The sequence below is a fragment of the Pseudophryne corroboree genome, chromosome 9 (genome assembly GCF_028390025.1).
Source record: "Pseudophryne corroboree isolate aPseCor3 chromosome 9, aPseCor3.hap2, whole genome shotgun sequence".
NCBI classification, from domain to species: Eukaryota; Metazoa; Chordata; class Amphibia; order Anura; family Myobatrachidae; genus Pseudophryne; species Pseudophryne corroboree.
Window position 1 is genome coordinate 125,557,579 of NC_086452.1, and position 14,652 is coordinate 125,572,230.

The following is a 14,652-nucleotide window of genomic DNA, read 5'->3' on the forward strand; positions in this document are numbered from 1 at the left end:
ACAGCTTGACAAATGCAACACACGGCTTGACAAATGTTGTCCGCATTTCTGTTAAAATAATTCCACACCGACGAGGTGATTTTTTTTGTAATTTGACCTGGCATGTCAATGGCCATATTCGTCCCATGGACAACAGGTGTCTCCCCGGGTGCCTGACTTAAACAAACCACCTCACCATCAGAATCATCCTTGTCAATTTCCTCCTCAGCGCTAGCAACACCCATATCCTCATCCTGGTGTACTTCAACAGTGACATCTTCAATTTGACTATCAGGAACTTGACTGTGGGTGCTCCTTCCAGCAATTGAAGGGGGCGTGCAAATGGTGGAAGGCGCCACCTCTTCCCGTCCAGTGTTGGGAAGAGCAGGCATCGCAACCGACACAATTGGACTCTCCTTGGGGATTTGTGATTTAGAAGAACGCACAGTTCTTTGCTGTGCTTTTACCAGCTTAAGTCTTTTCATTTTTCTAGCGGAAGGATGAGTGCTTCCATCCTCATGTGAAGCTGAACCACTAGCCATGAACATAGGCCAGGGCCTCTGCTGTTCCTTGCCACTCTGTGTCGTAAATGGCATATTGGCAAGTTTACGCTTCTCCTCAGACGCTTTTCATTTAGATTTTTGGGTCATTTTACGGAACTTTATTTTTTTGGATTTTACATGCTCTCTACTATGATATTGGGCATTGGCCTTGGCAGACGACGTTGATGGCATTTCATCGTCTCGGCCATGACTAGTGGCAGCAGCTTAAGCACGAGGTGGAAGTAGATCTTGATCTTTCCCTATTTTACCCTCCACATTTTTGTTCTCCATTTTCAAATGTGTGCAATTATATGCCAGTAATATATCAATAGCAATGGCCTTCTACTATATATACTGTGCACAACTTAAATGCACCACAGGTATGGATGGATAGTATACTTGACGACACAGAGGTAGGTAGAGCAGTGGCCTACTGTACCGTACTACTATATATTATATACTCGTGGTCAGCAAAATTATGCACTGTCTTACTACTATATATATACTGCGCACAACTTAAATGCACCCCGGGTATGGATGGATAGTATACTTGACGACACAGAGATAGGTAAAGCAGTGGCCTACTGTACCGTACTGCTATATATTATATACTGGAGGTCAGCAAAATTATGCACTATCCTACTACTATAAATATACTGCGCACAACTTAAATGCACCACAGGTATGGATGGATAGTATACTTGATAACACAGAGATAGGTAGAGCAGTGGCCTACTGTACCGTACTGCTATATATTATATACTGGTGGTCAGCAAAATTATGCACTGTCCTACTACTATATATATCCTGCGCACAAAAACTTAAATGCATCACAGGTATGGATGGATAGTATACTTGACGACATAGAGGTAGGTAGAGCAGTGGCCTAATGTACCGTACTGCTATATATTATATACTGGTGGTCAGCAAACGTATGCCCTGACCTATTACTATATACTACAATGCAGCACAGATATGGAGCGTTTTTCAGGCAGAGAACGTATAATACTGGTGGTCAGTGGTCAGCAAAACTCTGCACTGTCCTCCTACTATATAATACTGGTGGTCCTCAGTCCCCACAACAAAGCACACTGAGCACAGATATTTGCAGTACACTGAGCACAGAAATGGAGCGTTTTTCAGGCAGGGAACGTAGATATTTGCAGCACACTGAGCACAGATATTTGCAGCACACTGAACACAGAAACTGAGAGAACGCCAGCCACGTCCTCTCACTATCATCTCTAATGCACGAGTGAAAAATGGCGGCGACGCGCGGCTCCTTATATAGTATACGAATCTCGCGAGAATCCGACAGCAGGATGATGACATTCGGGCGTGCTCGGGTTTACCGAGCAAGGCGGGAGGATCCGAGTCTGCTCGGAACCGTTAAAAATTGGTGAAGTTCGGGGGGGTTCGGATTCCGAGGAACCGAACCCGCTCATCTCTAATTCCATCAGTCAAACTTATTTTTACAGGGAGATATTTTTGAGAATAAGAAAAACGCTTTGCCTGTATTATGCATGATATTCCTTTGCTGTTCATTATAGGAGATCTGTTTAATTATAGTTTCTCTGACGTCCTAGTGGATGCTGGGAACTCCGTAAGGACCATGGGGAATAGCGGCTCCACAGGAGACTGGGCACAAAAGTAAAGCTTTAGGACTACCTGGTGTGCACTGGCTCCTCCCCCTATGACCCTCCTCCAAGCCTCAGTTAGATTTTTGTGCCCGAACGAGAAGGGTGCACACTAGGGGCTCTTCTGTGCTGCTTAGTGAAAAGTTTAGTTTTAGGTTTGTTATTTTCAGTGAGACCTGCTGGCAACAGGCTCACTGCATCGAGGGACTAAGGGGAGAAGAAGCGAACTCACCTGCGTGCAGAGTGGATTGGGCTTCTTAGTAGAGATGAGCGCCTGAAATTTTTCGGGTTTTGTGTTTTGGTTTTGGGTTCGGTTCCGCGGCCGTGTTTTGGGTTCGAACGCGTTTTGGCAAAACCTCACCGAATTATTTTTGTCGGATTCGGGTGTGTTTTGGATTCGGGTGTTTTTTTCCAAAAACACTAAAAAACAGCTTAAATCATAGAATTTGGGGGTCATTTTGATCCCAAAGTATTATTAACCTCAAAAACCATAATTTACACTCATTTTCAGTCTATTCTGAATACCTCACACCTCACAATATTATTTTTAGTCCTAAAATTTGCACCGAGGTCGCTGTGTGAGTAAGATAAGCGACCCTAGTGGCCGACACAAACACCGGGCCCATCTAGGAGTGGCACTGCAGTGTCACGCAGGATGTCCCTTCCAAAAAACCCTCCCCAAACAGCACATGACGCAAAGAAAAAAAGAGGCGCAATGAGGTAGCTGTGTGAGTAAGATTAGCGACCCTAGTGGCCGACACAAACACCGGGCCCATCTAGGAGTGGCACTGCAGTGTCACGCAGGATGGCCCTTCCAAAAAACCCTCCCCAAACAGCACATGACGCAAAGAAAAAAAGAGGCGCAATGAGGTAGCTGACTGTGTGAGTAAGATTAGCGACCCTAGTGGCCGACACAAACACCGGGCCCATCTAGGAGTGGCACTGCAGTGTCACGCAGGATGGCCCTTCCAAAAAACCCTCCCCAAACAGCACATGACGCAAAGAAAAAAAGAGGCGCAATGAGGTAGCTGACTGTGTGAGTAAGATTAGCGACCCTAGTGGCCGACACAAACACCGGGCCCATCTAGGAGTGGCACTGCAGTGTCACGCAGGATGTCCCTTCCAAAAAACCCTCCCCAAACAGCACATGACGCAAAGAAAAAAAGAGGCTTTTTACTGATATTTGGTGTTTTGGATTTGACATGCTCTGTACTATGCCATTGGGCATCGGCCTTGGCAGACGACGTTGCTGGCATTTCATCGTCTCGGCCATGACTAGTGGCAGCAGCTTCAGCACGAGGTGGAAGTGGATCTTGATCTTTCCCTAATTTTGGAACCTCAACATTTTTGTTCTCCATATTTTAATAGGCACAACTAAAAGGCACCTCAGGTAAACAATGCAGATGGATGGATTGGATACTAGTATACAATTATGGACGGGCTGCCGAGTGCCGACACAGAGGTAGCCACAGCCGTGAACTACCGCACTGTACTGTGTCTGCTGCTAATATATAGACTGGTTGATAAAGAGATAGTATACTCGTAACTAGTATGTATGTATAAAGAAAGAAAAAAAAACCACGGTTAGGTCACTGGTATATACAATTATGGACGGGCTGCCGAGTGCCGACACAGAGGTAGCCACAGCCGTGAACTACCGCACTGTACTGTGTCTGCTGCTAATATATAGACTGGTTGATAAAGAGATAGTATACTCGTAACTAGTATGTATGTATAAAGAAAGAAAAAAAAACCACGGTTAGGTCACTGGTATATACAATTATGGACGGGCTGCCGAGTGCCGACACAGAGGTAGCCACAGCCGTGAACTACCGCACTGTACTGTGTCTGCTGCTAATATATAGACTGGTTGATAAAGAGATAGTATACTCGTAACTAGTATGTATGTATAAAGAAAGAAAAAAAAACCACGGTTAGGTGGTATATACAATTATGGACGGGCTGCCGAGTGCCGACACAGAGGTAGCCACAGCCGTGAACTACCGCACTGTACTGTGTCTGCTGCTAATATATAGACTGGTTGATAAAGAGATAGTATACTCGTAACTAGTATGTATGTATAAAGAAAGAAAAAAAAACCACGGTTAGGTGGTATATACAATTATGGACGGGCTGCCGAGTGCCGACACAGAGGTAGCCACAGCCGTGAACTACCGCACTGTACTGTGTCTGCTGCTAATATATAGACTGGTTGATAAAGAGATAGTATACTCGTAACTAGTATGTATGTATAAAGAAAGAAAAAAAAACCACGGTTAGGTCACTGGTATATACAATTATGGACGGGCTGCCGAGTGCCGACACAGAGGTAGCCACAGCCGTGAACTACCGCACTGTACACTGGTTGATAAAGAGATAGTAGTATACTCGTAACAACTAGTATGACGACGGTATAAAGAATGAAAAAAAAACCACGGTTAGGTGGTATATAATACAATTATGGTTGGACGGACTGCCTGCCGAGTGCCGACACAGAGGTAGCCACAGCCGTGAACTACCGCACTGTACACTGGTTGATAAAGAGATAGTAGTATACTCGTAACAACTAGTATGACGACGGTATAAAGAATGAAAAAAAAACCACGGTTAGGTGGTATATAATACAATTATGGTTGGACGGACTGCCTGCCGAGTGCCGACACAGAGGTAGCCACAGCCGTGAACTACCGCACTGTACACTGGTTGATAAAGAGATAGTAGTATACTCGTAACAACTAGTATGACGACGGTATAAAGAACGAAAAAAAAACCACGGTTAGGTGGTATATATTATAATACAATTATGGATGGACGGACTGCCTGCCGAGTTCCGACACAGAGGTAGCCACAGCCGTGAACTACCGCACTGTACACTGGTTGATAAAGAGATAGTAGTATACCCGTAACAACTAGTATGACGACGGTATAAAGAACGAAAAAAAAACCACGGTTAGGTGGTATATATTATAATACAATTATGGATGGACGGACTGCCTGCCGAGTTCCGACACAGAGGTAGCCACAGCCGTGAACTACCGCACTGTACACTGGTTGATAAAGAGATAGTAGTATACTCGTAACAACTAGTATGACTATGACGACGGTATAAAGAAAGAAAAAAAAAACCACGGTTAGGTGGTATATATTATAATACAATTATGGATGGACGGACTGCCTGCCGAGTTCCGACACAGAGGTAGCCACAGCCGTGAACTACCGCACTGTACACTGGTTGATAAAGAGATAGTAGTATACTCGTAACAACTAGTATGACTATGACGACGGTATAAAGAAAGAAAAAAAAAACCACGGTTAGGTGGTATATAATACAATTATGGATGGACGGACTGCCTGCCGAGTGCCGACACAGAGGTAGCCACAGCCGTGAACTACCGCACTGTACTGTGTCTGCTGCTAATATAGACTGGTTGATAAAGAGATAGTATACAATACTACTAATATACTGGTGGTCAGGCACTGGTCACCACTAGTCACACTGGCAGTGGCACTCCTGCAGCAAAAGTGTGCACTGTTTAATTTTAATATAATATTATTTATCATGTACTCCTGGCTCCTGCTATAACAACCTGCAGTGCTCCCCAGTCTCCCCCACAATTATAAGCTTTATATACAATACATTGATGTGCAGCACACTGGGCTGAGCAGTGCACACAGACTGAGTCACTGTGTGACTGTGTATCGTTTTTTTCAGGCAGAGAACGGATATATTAAATAAAACAAACAACTGCACTGTCTCTGGTGGTCACTGGTCACTGTGGTCGTCAGTCACTAAACTCTGTCTGCACTCTGCACTCTCTTCTAATCTACAGTATCACAGCAATCTCTCTCTCTCTCTCTCTTCTAAATCTAATCTAAATGGAGAGGACGCCAGCCACGTCCTCTCCCTATCAATCTCAATGCACGTGTGAAAATGGCGGCGACGCGCGGCTCCTTATATAGAATCCGAGTCTCGCGAGAATCCGACAGCGTCATGATGACGTTCGGGCGCGCTCGGGTTAACCGAGCAAGGCGGGAAGATCCGAGTCGCTCGGACCCGTGAAAAAAAAAGTGAAGTTCGTGCGGGTTCGGATTCAAAGAAACCGAACCCGCTCATCTCTACTTCTTAGGCTACTTGACACCATTAGCTCCAGAGGGATCGAACACAGGCCCAGCCATGGAGTCCGGTCCCAGAGCCGCGCCGCCGGCCCCCTTACAGAGCCAGAAGCAAGAAGAGGTCCGGAAAATCGGCGGCAGAAGACATCCTGTCTTCACCAAGGTAGCGTACAGCACTGCAGCTGTGCGCCATTGCTCCTCAGCACACTTCACACTTCGGTCACTGAGGGTGCAGGGCGCTAGGGGGGGGCGCCCTGAGCAGCAATAAAAACACCTTGGCTGGCGAAAATACATCACATATAGCCCCTAGGGCTATATGGATGTATTTTAACCCCTGCCAGAATCCATAAAAAAGCAGGAGAAAAGTCTGTGAAAAAGGGGCGGAGCCTATCTCCTCAGCACACTGGCGCCATTTTCCCTCACAGCTCCGTTGGAGGGAAGCTCCCTGGCTCTCCCCTGCAGTCACTACACTACAGAAAGGGTTAAAAAAGAGAGGGGGGCACTAATTAGGCGCAGTATTAACAATACAGCAGCTATAAGGGGAAAAACACTTATATAAGGTTATCCCTGTATATATATATAGCGCTCTGGTGTGTGCTGGCAAACTCTCCCTCTGTCTCCCCAAAGGGCTAGTGGGGTCCTGTCCTCTATCAGAGCATTTCCTGTGTGTGTGCTGTGTGTCGGTACGTTTGTGTCGACATGTATGAGGAGGAAAATGATGTGGAGGCGGAGCAAATTGCCTGTAATAGTGATGTCACCCCCTAGGGGGTCGACACCTGAGTGGATGAACTGTTGGAAGGAATTACGTGACAGTGTCAGCTCTTTACAAAAGACAGTGGTTGACATGAGACAGCCGGCTACTCAGCTTGTGCCTGTCCAGACTTCTCATAGGCCGTCAGGGGCTCTAAAGCGCCCGTTACCTCAGATGGCAGATACAGACGCCGACACGGATACTGACTCCAGTGTCGACGGTGAAGAGACAAATGTGACTTCCAGTAGGGCCACACATTACATGATTGAGGCAATGAAAAATGTTTTACACATTTCTGATAATACGAGTACCACCAAAAGGGGTTTTATGTTCGGTGAGGAAAAACTACCTGTAGTTTTCCTGAATCTGAGAAATTAAATGAGGTGTGTGATGAAGCGTGGGTTTCCCCCGATAAAAACTGATAATTTCTAAAAAGTTATTGGCATTATATCCTTTCCCGCCAGAGGTTAGGGTGCGTTGGGAAACACCCCCTAGGGTGGATAAAGCGCTCACACGCTTGTCAAAACAAGGGCTCTACCCTCTCCTGAGATGGCCGCCCTTAAGGATCCTGCTGATAGAAAGCAGGAGGGTATCCTAAAATGTATTTACACACATACTGGTGTTATACTGAGACCAGCAATCGCCTCAGCCTGGATGTGCAGTGCTGGGTTGGCGTGGTCGGATTCCCTGACTGAAAATATTGATACCCTAGATAGGGACAGTATATTATTGCCTATAGAGCATTTAAAAGATGCATTTCTATATATGCGTGATGCACAGCGGGATATTTGCCGACTGGCATCAAGAGTAAGTGCGCTGTCCATTTCTGCCAGAAGAGGGTTATGGACACGACAGTGGTCAGGTGATGCGGATTCCAAACGGCATATGGAAGTATTGCCTTATAAAGGGGAGAAGTTATTTGGGGTCGGTCTCTCAGACCTGGTGGCCACGGCAACAGCTGGGAAATCCACGTTTTTACCCCAGGTCGCCTCTCAAAGTAAGAAGACGCCGTATTATCAGGCGTTCCCATAAGGGCAAGCGGGCAAAAGGTTCCTCTTTTCTGCCCCGTGGCAGAGGGAGAGGAAAAAGGCTGCAGCAAACAGCTAGTTCCCAGGAACAGAAGCCCTCTCCCGCTTCTGCCAAGCCCTCAGCATGACGCTGGGGCTTTACAAGCGGACTCAGGCACGGTGGGGGCTCATCTCAAGAATTTCAGCGCGCAGTGGGCTCACTCGCAAGTAGACCCCTGGATCCTTCAGGTGGTATCTCAGGGGTACAAATTGGAATTCGAGACGTCTCCCCCTCGCCGTTTCCTAAAGTCGGCTTTACCGACGTCTCCCTCCGACAGGGAGGCAGTTTTGGAAGCCATTCACAAGCTGTATTCCCAGCAGGTGACAATCAAGGTACCCCTCCTGCAACAGGGAAAGGGGTATTATTCCACACTGTTGTAGTACCGAAGCCGGACGGCTCGTGAGACCAATTTTAAATCTAAAATCTTTGAACACTTACATACAAAGGTTCAAATTCAAGATGGAGTCACTCAGAGCAGTGATTGCGAACCTGGAAGAAGGGGATTATATGGTGTCTCTGGACATCAAGGATGCTTACCTTCATGTCCCAATTTACCCTTCTCACCAAGGGTACCTCAGGTTTGTGGTACAGAACTGTCACTATCAGTTTCAGACGCTGCCATTTGGATGGTCCACGGCACCCCGGGTCTTTACCAAGGTATTGGCCGAAATGATGATACTCCTTCGAAGGAAGGGAGTTTTAGTTATCCCTTACTTGGACGATCTCCTGATAAGGGTAAGATCCAGGGAACAGTTGGAGGTCGGTGTAGCACTATCTCAGGTAGTGTTGCGGCAGCACGGTTGGATTCTCAATATTCCAAAATCGCAGCTGATTCCGACGACTCGTCTTCTGTTCCTAGGGATGATCCTGGACATAGTCCAGAAAAAGGTGTTTCTCCCGGAGGAGAAAGCCAGTGAGTTATCCGAGCTAGTCAGGAACCTCCTAAAACCGAGCCAAGTCTCAGTGCATCAATGCACAAGGTTTCTGGGAAAAATGGTGGCTTCCTACGAAGCAATCCCATTCGGCAGATTCCACGCAAGAACTTTCCAGTGGGACCTGCTGGACAAATGGTCCGGGTCGCATCTTCAGATGCATCAGCGGATAACCCTGTCACCAAGGACAAGGGTGTCTCTCCTGTGGTGGTTGCAGAGTGCTCATCTTCTAGAGGGCCGCAGATTCGGCATTCAGGACTGGGTCCTGGTGACCACGGATGCCAGCCTGCGAGGCTGGGGAGCAGTCACACAGGGAAGAAATTTCCAGGGCTTATGGTCAAGCCTGGAGACATCACTTCACATAAATATCCTGGAGCTAAGGGCCATTTACAATGCTCTAAGCTTAGCAAGACCTCTGCTTCAAGGTCAGCCGGTGTTGATCCAGTCGGACAACATCACGGCAGTCGCCCACGTAAACAGACAGGGCAGCACAAGAAGCAGGAGGGCAATGGCAGAAGCTGCAAGGATTCTTCGCTGGGCGGAAAATCATGTGACAGCACTGTCAGCAGTATTCATTCCGTGAGTGGACAACTGGAAAGCAGACTTCCTCAGCAGGCACGACCTCCACCCGGGAGAGTGGGGACTTCACCCAGAAGTCTTCCACATGATTATAAACCGTTGGGAAAAACCAAAGGTGGACATGATGGCGTCCCGCCTCAACAAAAAACTCGACAGGTATTGCGCTAGGTCAAGGGACCCTCAGGCAATAGCTGTAGACGCTCTGGTAACACCGTGGGTGTACCAGTCAGTGTATGTGTTCCCTCCTCTGCCTCTTATACCCAAGGTACTGAGAATTATAAGACGGAGAGGAGTAAGCACTATATTTGTGGCTCTGGATTGGCCAAGAAGGACTTGGTACCCGGAACTTCAAGAGATGCTCACGGAGGATCCGTGGCCTCTACCTCTAAGAAGGGACCTGCTCCAGCAAGGACCCTGTCTGTTCCAAGACTTACCGCAGCTGCGTTTGATGGCATGGCGGTTGAACGCCGGATCCTGAAGGAAAAAGGCATTCCGGATGAAGTCATCCCTACCCTGATCAAAGCCAGGAAGGATGTAACCGCAAAACATTATCACCGCATTTGGCGAAAATATGTTGCGTGGTGCGAGGCCAGTAAAGCCCGACGAAGGAATTTCAACTGGGTCGATTCCTACATTTCCTGCAAACAGGAGTGTCTATGGGTCTGAAATTGGGATCCATTAAGGTTCAAATTTCGGCCCTGCCAATTTTCTTCCAGAAAGAATTAGCTTCAGTCCCTGAAGTTCAGACGTTTGTAAAAGGGGTACTGCATATACAGCCTCCTTTTGTGCCTCCAGTGGCACCTGGGGATCTCAATGTAGTTTTGGGGTTCCTAAAGTCACATTGGTTTGAACCACTTAAATCTGTGGAGTTAAAATATCTCACATGGAAAGTGGTCATGCTGTTGGCCCTGGCCTCGGCCAGGCGCGTGTCAGAATTGGCGGCTTTATCCTGTAAAAGCCCTTATCTGATTTTCCATTCGGACAAGGCGGAATTGAGGACTCGTCCTCAGTTTCTCCCTAAGGTGGTTTCAGCGTTTCACCTGAACCAACCTATTGTGGTGCCTGCGGCTACTAGGGACTTGGAGGACTCCAAGTTGCTAGATGTTGTCAGGGCCCTGAAAATATATGTTTCCAGGACGGCTGGAGTCAGAAAATCTGACTCGCTGTTTATCCTGTATGCACCCAACAAGCTGGGTGCTCCTGCTTCTAAGCAGACTATTGCTCGTTGGATTTGTAGTACAATTCAGCTTGCACATTCTGTGGCAGGCCTGCCACAGCCAAAAATCTGTAAATACCCACTCCACAAGGAAGGTGGGCTCATCTTGGGCGGCTGCCCGAGGGGTCTCGGCTTTACAACTTTGCCGAGCAGCTACTTGGTCAGGAGCAAATACGTTTGTAAAATTCTACAAATTTGATACCCTGGCTGAGGAGGACCTGGAGTTCTCTCATTCGGTGCTGCAGAGTCATCTGCACTCTCCCGCCCGTTTGGGAGCTTTGGTTTAATCCCCATGGTCCTTACGGAGTTCCAAGCATCCACTAGGACGTCAGAGAAAATAAGATTTTACTCACCGGTAAATCTATTTCTCGTAGTCCGTAGTGGATGCTGGGCGCCCATTCCAAGTGCGGATTATCTGCAATACTTGTAAATAGTTATTGTAAAATAATCGGGTTATTGTTGTAGTGAGCCATCTTTTCGAGAGGCTCCTCTGTTATCATACTGTTAACTGGGTTCAGATCACAAGTTGTACGGTGTGATTTGTGTGGCTGGTATGAGTCTTACCCGGGATTCAAAAATCCTTCCTTATTGTGTATGCTCTTCCGGGCACAGTATCATAACTGACGCTTGGAGGAGGGTCATAGGGGGAGGAGCCAGTGCACACCAGGTAGTCCTAAAGCTTTACTTTTGTGCCCAGTCTCCTGCGGAACCGCTATTCCCCATGGTCCTTACGGAGTTCCCAGCATCCACTACGGACTACGAGAAATAGATTTACCGGTGAGTAAAATCTTTTTATTAGATTAGTAGTAATGGGATGATGATTCATTTGTATTTGTACTATTTTACATAATGTGCTTAATGTCTGTCTTTGCCAATCCCCATGCCACCTTTTCTCATAGCTCTCAAAGGCTACCTGCCAGCACACAGCGCCATGCTACCTTTACTCACAGCTGACACTACTTGCCTGCCAGCACACAGCCCCCTGCCACCCCTACTCACAGCTGTCACTAATTGCCTGCCAAGACACAGCCCCCTGCAACCTCAACTCACAGCTGACACTAATTGCCTGAGAGGAAAAATGCCCCATGCCACCTCCACTCACACCTGTCACTACTTGTCTGGCAGGACAGTCCCCTGCCACCTCTTCTCACAGCTGCCACTAATTGGCTGCCAGGACACAGCTCCCTGCCACCTCCACTTACAACTGTCACTAGTCGCCTGCCAGGATACAGCCCCCTGCCTCCTCCACTCACAGCTGTAACTAGTTGCCTGCCAGCAAACAGCCATCTGCCTCCTCCACTCACAGCTGTCACTAATTGCCTTCCAGGACACAGCCCCCTGCCTCCTATACTCACAGCTGTAACTAGTTGCCTGCTAGGAAACAGCCACCTGCTGCCTCCATTCACAGCTGTCACCCGTTACCTGCCATGACACAGCCCCTACCTAATCCACTCACAGCTGTCACTAATTGCCTGCCAGGACACAACCCCCTGCCACCTCTACTCATGGCTCCTCCACTCATCCTATCATCACAACACACACCAATACCAACTATCAGGTTTGCATAAATTTCTGCATTTGGCCCATAGTTGGATACTGGCTCAATTCCAACCAGCACCCACAGATGATAAACATTTCAGCAAAATGACATAATATATCCACTATATGAGAACCATAAATCCTCCAATGTAATCTATTCTGAATATATCCAGTAAAGGAATCTACCATGCAACTCCTATGCAACATGTGAACTAAAAGACAGAACCTAAATTAGTTCAAAGAGTAGTATACTTAGTAATAAACAAATCACACTTGTAATAACTTAGTTTTATTATTTAATTCTTAAAATCTGATCAATATAGGATCCTTATAGAAAAAGAGCCAAATGAGTTGACAATTTGCAGTGCACTTGGGACCCACAACAAATGCATTTAAATATTTATAGTCTTTATTAACTTAAAGGTTTATTTAATTAGCTTAATGAGATCTTCTTGAAGACACAAAGCACTAAATATGAACAATGAAATAGAACATTATAGAAAATTAGTTTACTGCACAATAACCACTATATTCCTAATAAATATTCTTAAGTATTAGCAATTAGCATACTTTAGGCAAGTCCACCTCCGTCAGTATCACATACATACAGTATTTCTGGCAGTGGGAATGAGAGGATGTAAAGAGGAGATTTCCAGCCCCTGAGAGGAGTGAGGACCCATGCAGGACACACAAGGACATTATCAAGAACAAAGGGCAAGTGGTGGAGGAGGAGTACTGGGCAGCATGAGGAACTTGGAAGAAGGTACATGAGGGAAGATAATCTGCATGAGGGGGGAAAGCTGTGCCATAGGTAAGAGCTGTGTCAGAGGGTAGATCTGTGTATGGGGTATAGCTGTGTCAGGTATAAGATATATTTGAGGGAAGAGCTGTGTCACCGGGTAGAGCCATGTCAGGGGGTAGAGTTGTTTCAGGTATAAGATGTGTAAGGGAAGAGCTGTGTCAGGGGGTAGAGTTGTGTCAGTGGGTAGAGCCGTGTCAGTGGTAAGAGCCATGTCAGGTATAAGATGTATGAGGGGTAGAGCTGTGTCAGGGGTTAAGAGCAGTGTCAGGGGTAAGAGCCATGCCATGGGGTAAGAGCCATGTCAGGTGAAAGAGCTATATCAGGTATAAAATGTGTGAGGGTAAGAGCCATGTCAGGGGTAAGAGTGATATCATGGGGTAAGAGCCATGTCGAGGGGTAGAGCAGTGTCGGGTATAAGATATTTATTATTTATTTATTACCAGTTATTTAAATAGTGTGCACATATTCCACAGCGCTGTACAGAGAATATTTGCCCATTCATATCAGTCCCTGCCCCAGTGGAGCTTACACTCTATATTCCCTATGACATGTACACAGACACATTCATGCTAGAGTTAATTTTTGTTGGGAGCTAATTAACCTACCAATATATTTTCGGATTCTGGGAGGAAACCGGAGTACCCAGAGGAAACCCACGCAAGTACGGGGAAAATATACAAACTCCGCACAGTTAGGGCCATGGTGGGAATTGAACCAATGACCTTAGTGCTGTGAGGCAGTAATGCTAACCATTACAACATCCGTGCTGTATGTGAGGGAAGAGCTGTGTCAGGGATAACGTGTCAGGGGAAGAGCTGTGTGATACTGTATTTGAATGGTTGGGTTAACATTATGATAGGAAGTGGATTAATGAGTTATGCTAAATATAAATGCTAGACTTGCACCATAACTGGTTCCATACAACCCCATTAGCAGAGCTAGAAATATTTCTCCAGTCGTGCATATCCTAATGTAATAAGCTTTTCAGGCCTATGAGTACCGTATATACTCGAGTATAAGCCGAGTTTTTCAGCACATTTTTTAGTGCTGAAAAAGCCCCCCCTCGGCTTATACTCGAGTGATGCTCCAGGACCCAGTGGCGTAACTAGGGGCCCGCAGCCCCTGCGATCGCTTGGGGGAGCGCAGGGCTGCGGGGCGCCCTAGCCGCCACTGATCTCTGCTGCCTGGGAAGGAGGGACACAGAGGGCACAGCGCGCACCTCTCCTGTGTCCCTCCTGCGTCTCTGGCGGCAGCGGCGGGTCTATTAAATGAAGTACCCGTTCGTGAGCTCTGATTGGCTAACGAACCGGCACTTCATTTAACAGACCCGCCGCTGCCCCCGGTGACACAGGAGAGGCGCGCGCTGTGCCTTCCGTGTCCCTCCTTCACAAAACAGCAGGGGAGCGGGGAGGGGAAGTTGTGCCTGGCACTAGGGGAGCATATTTGGCACTTGGTGGGGGGGGGGGGGCATATGTGGCACTGGGGGAGCATATT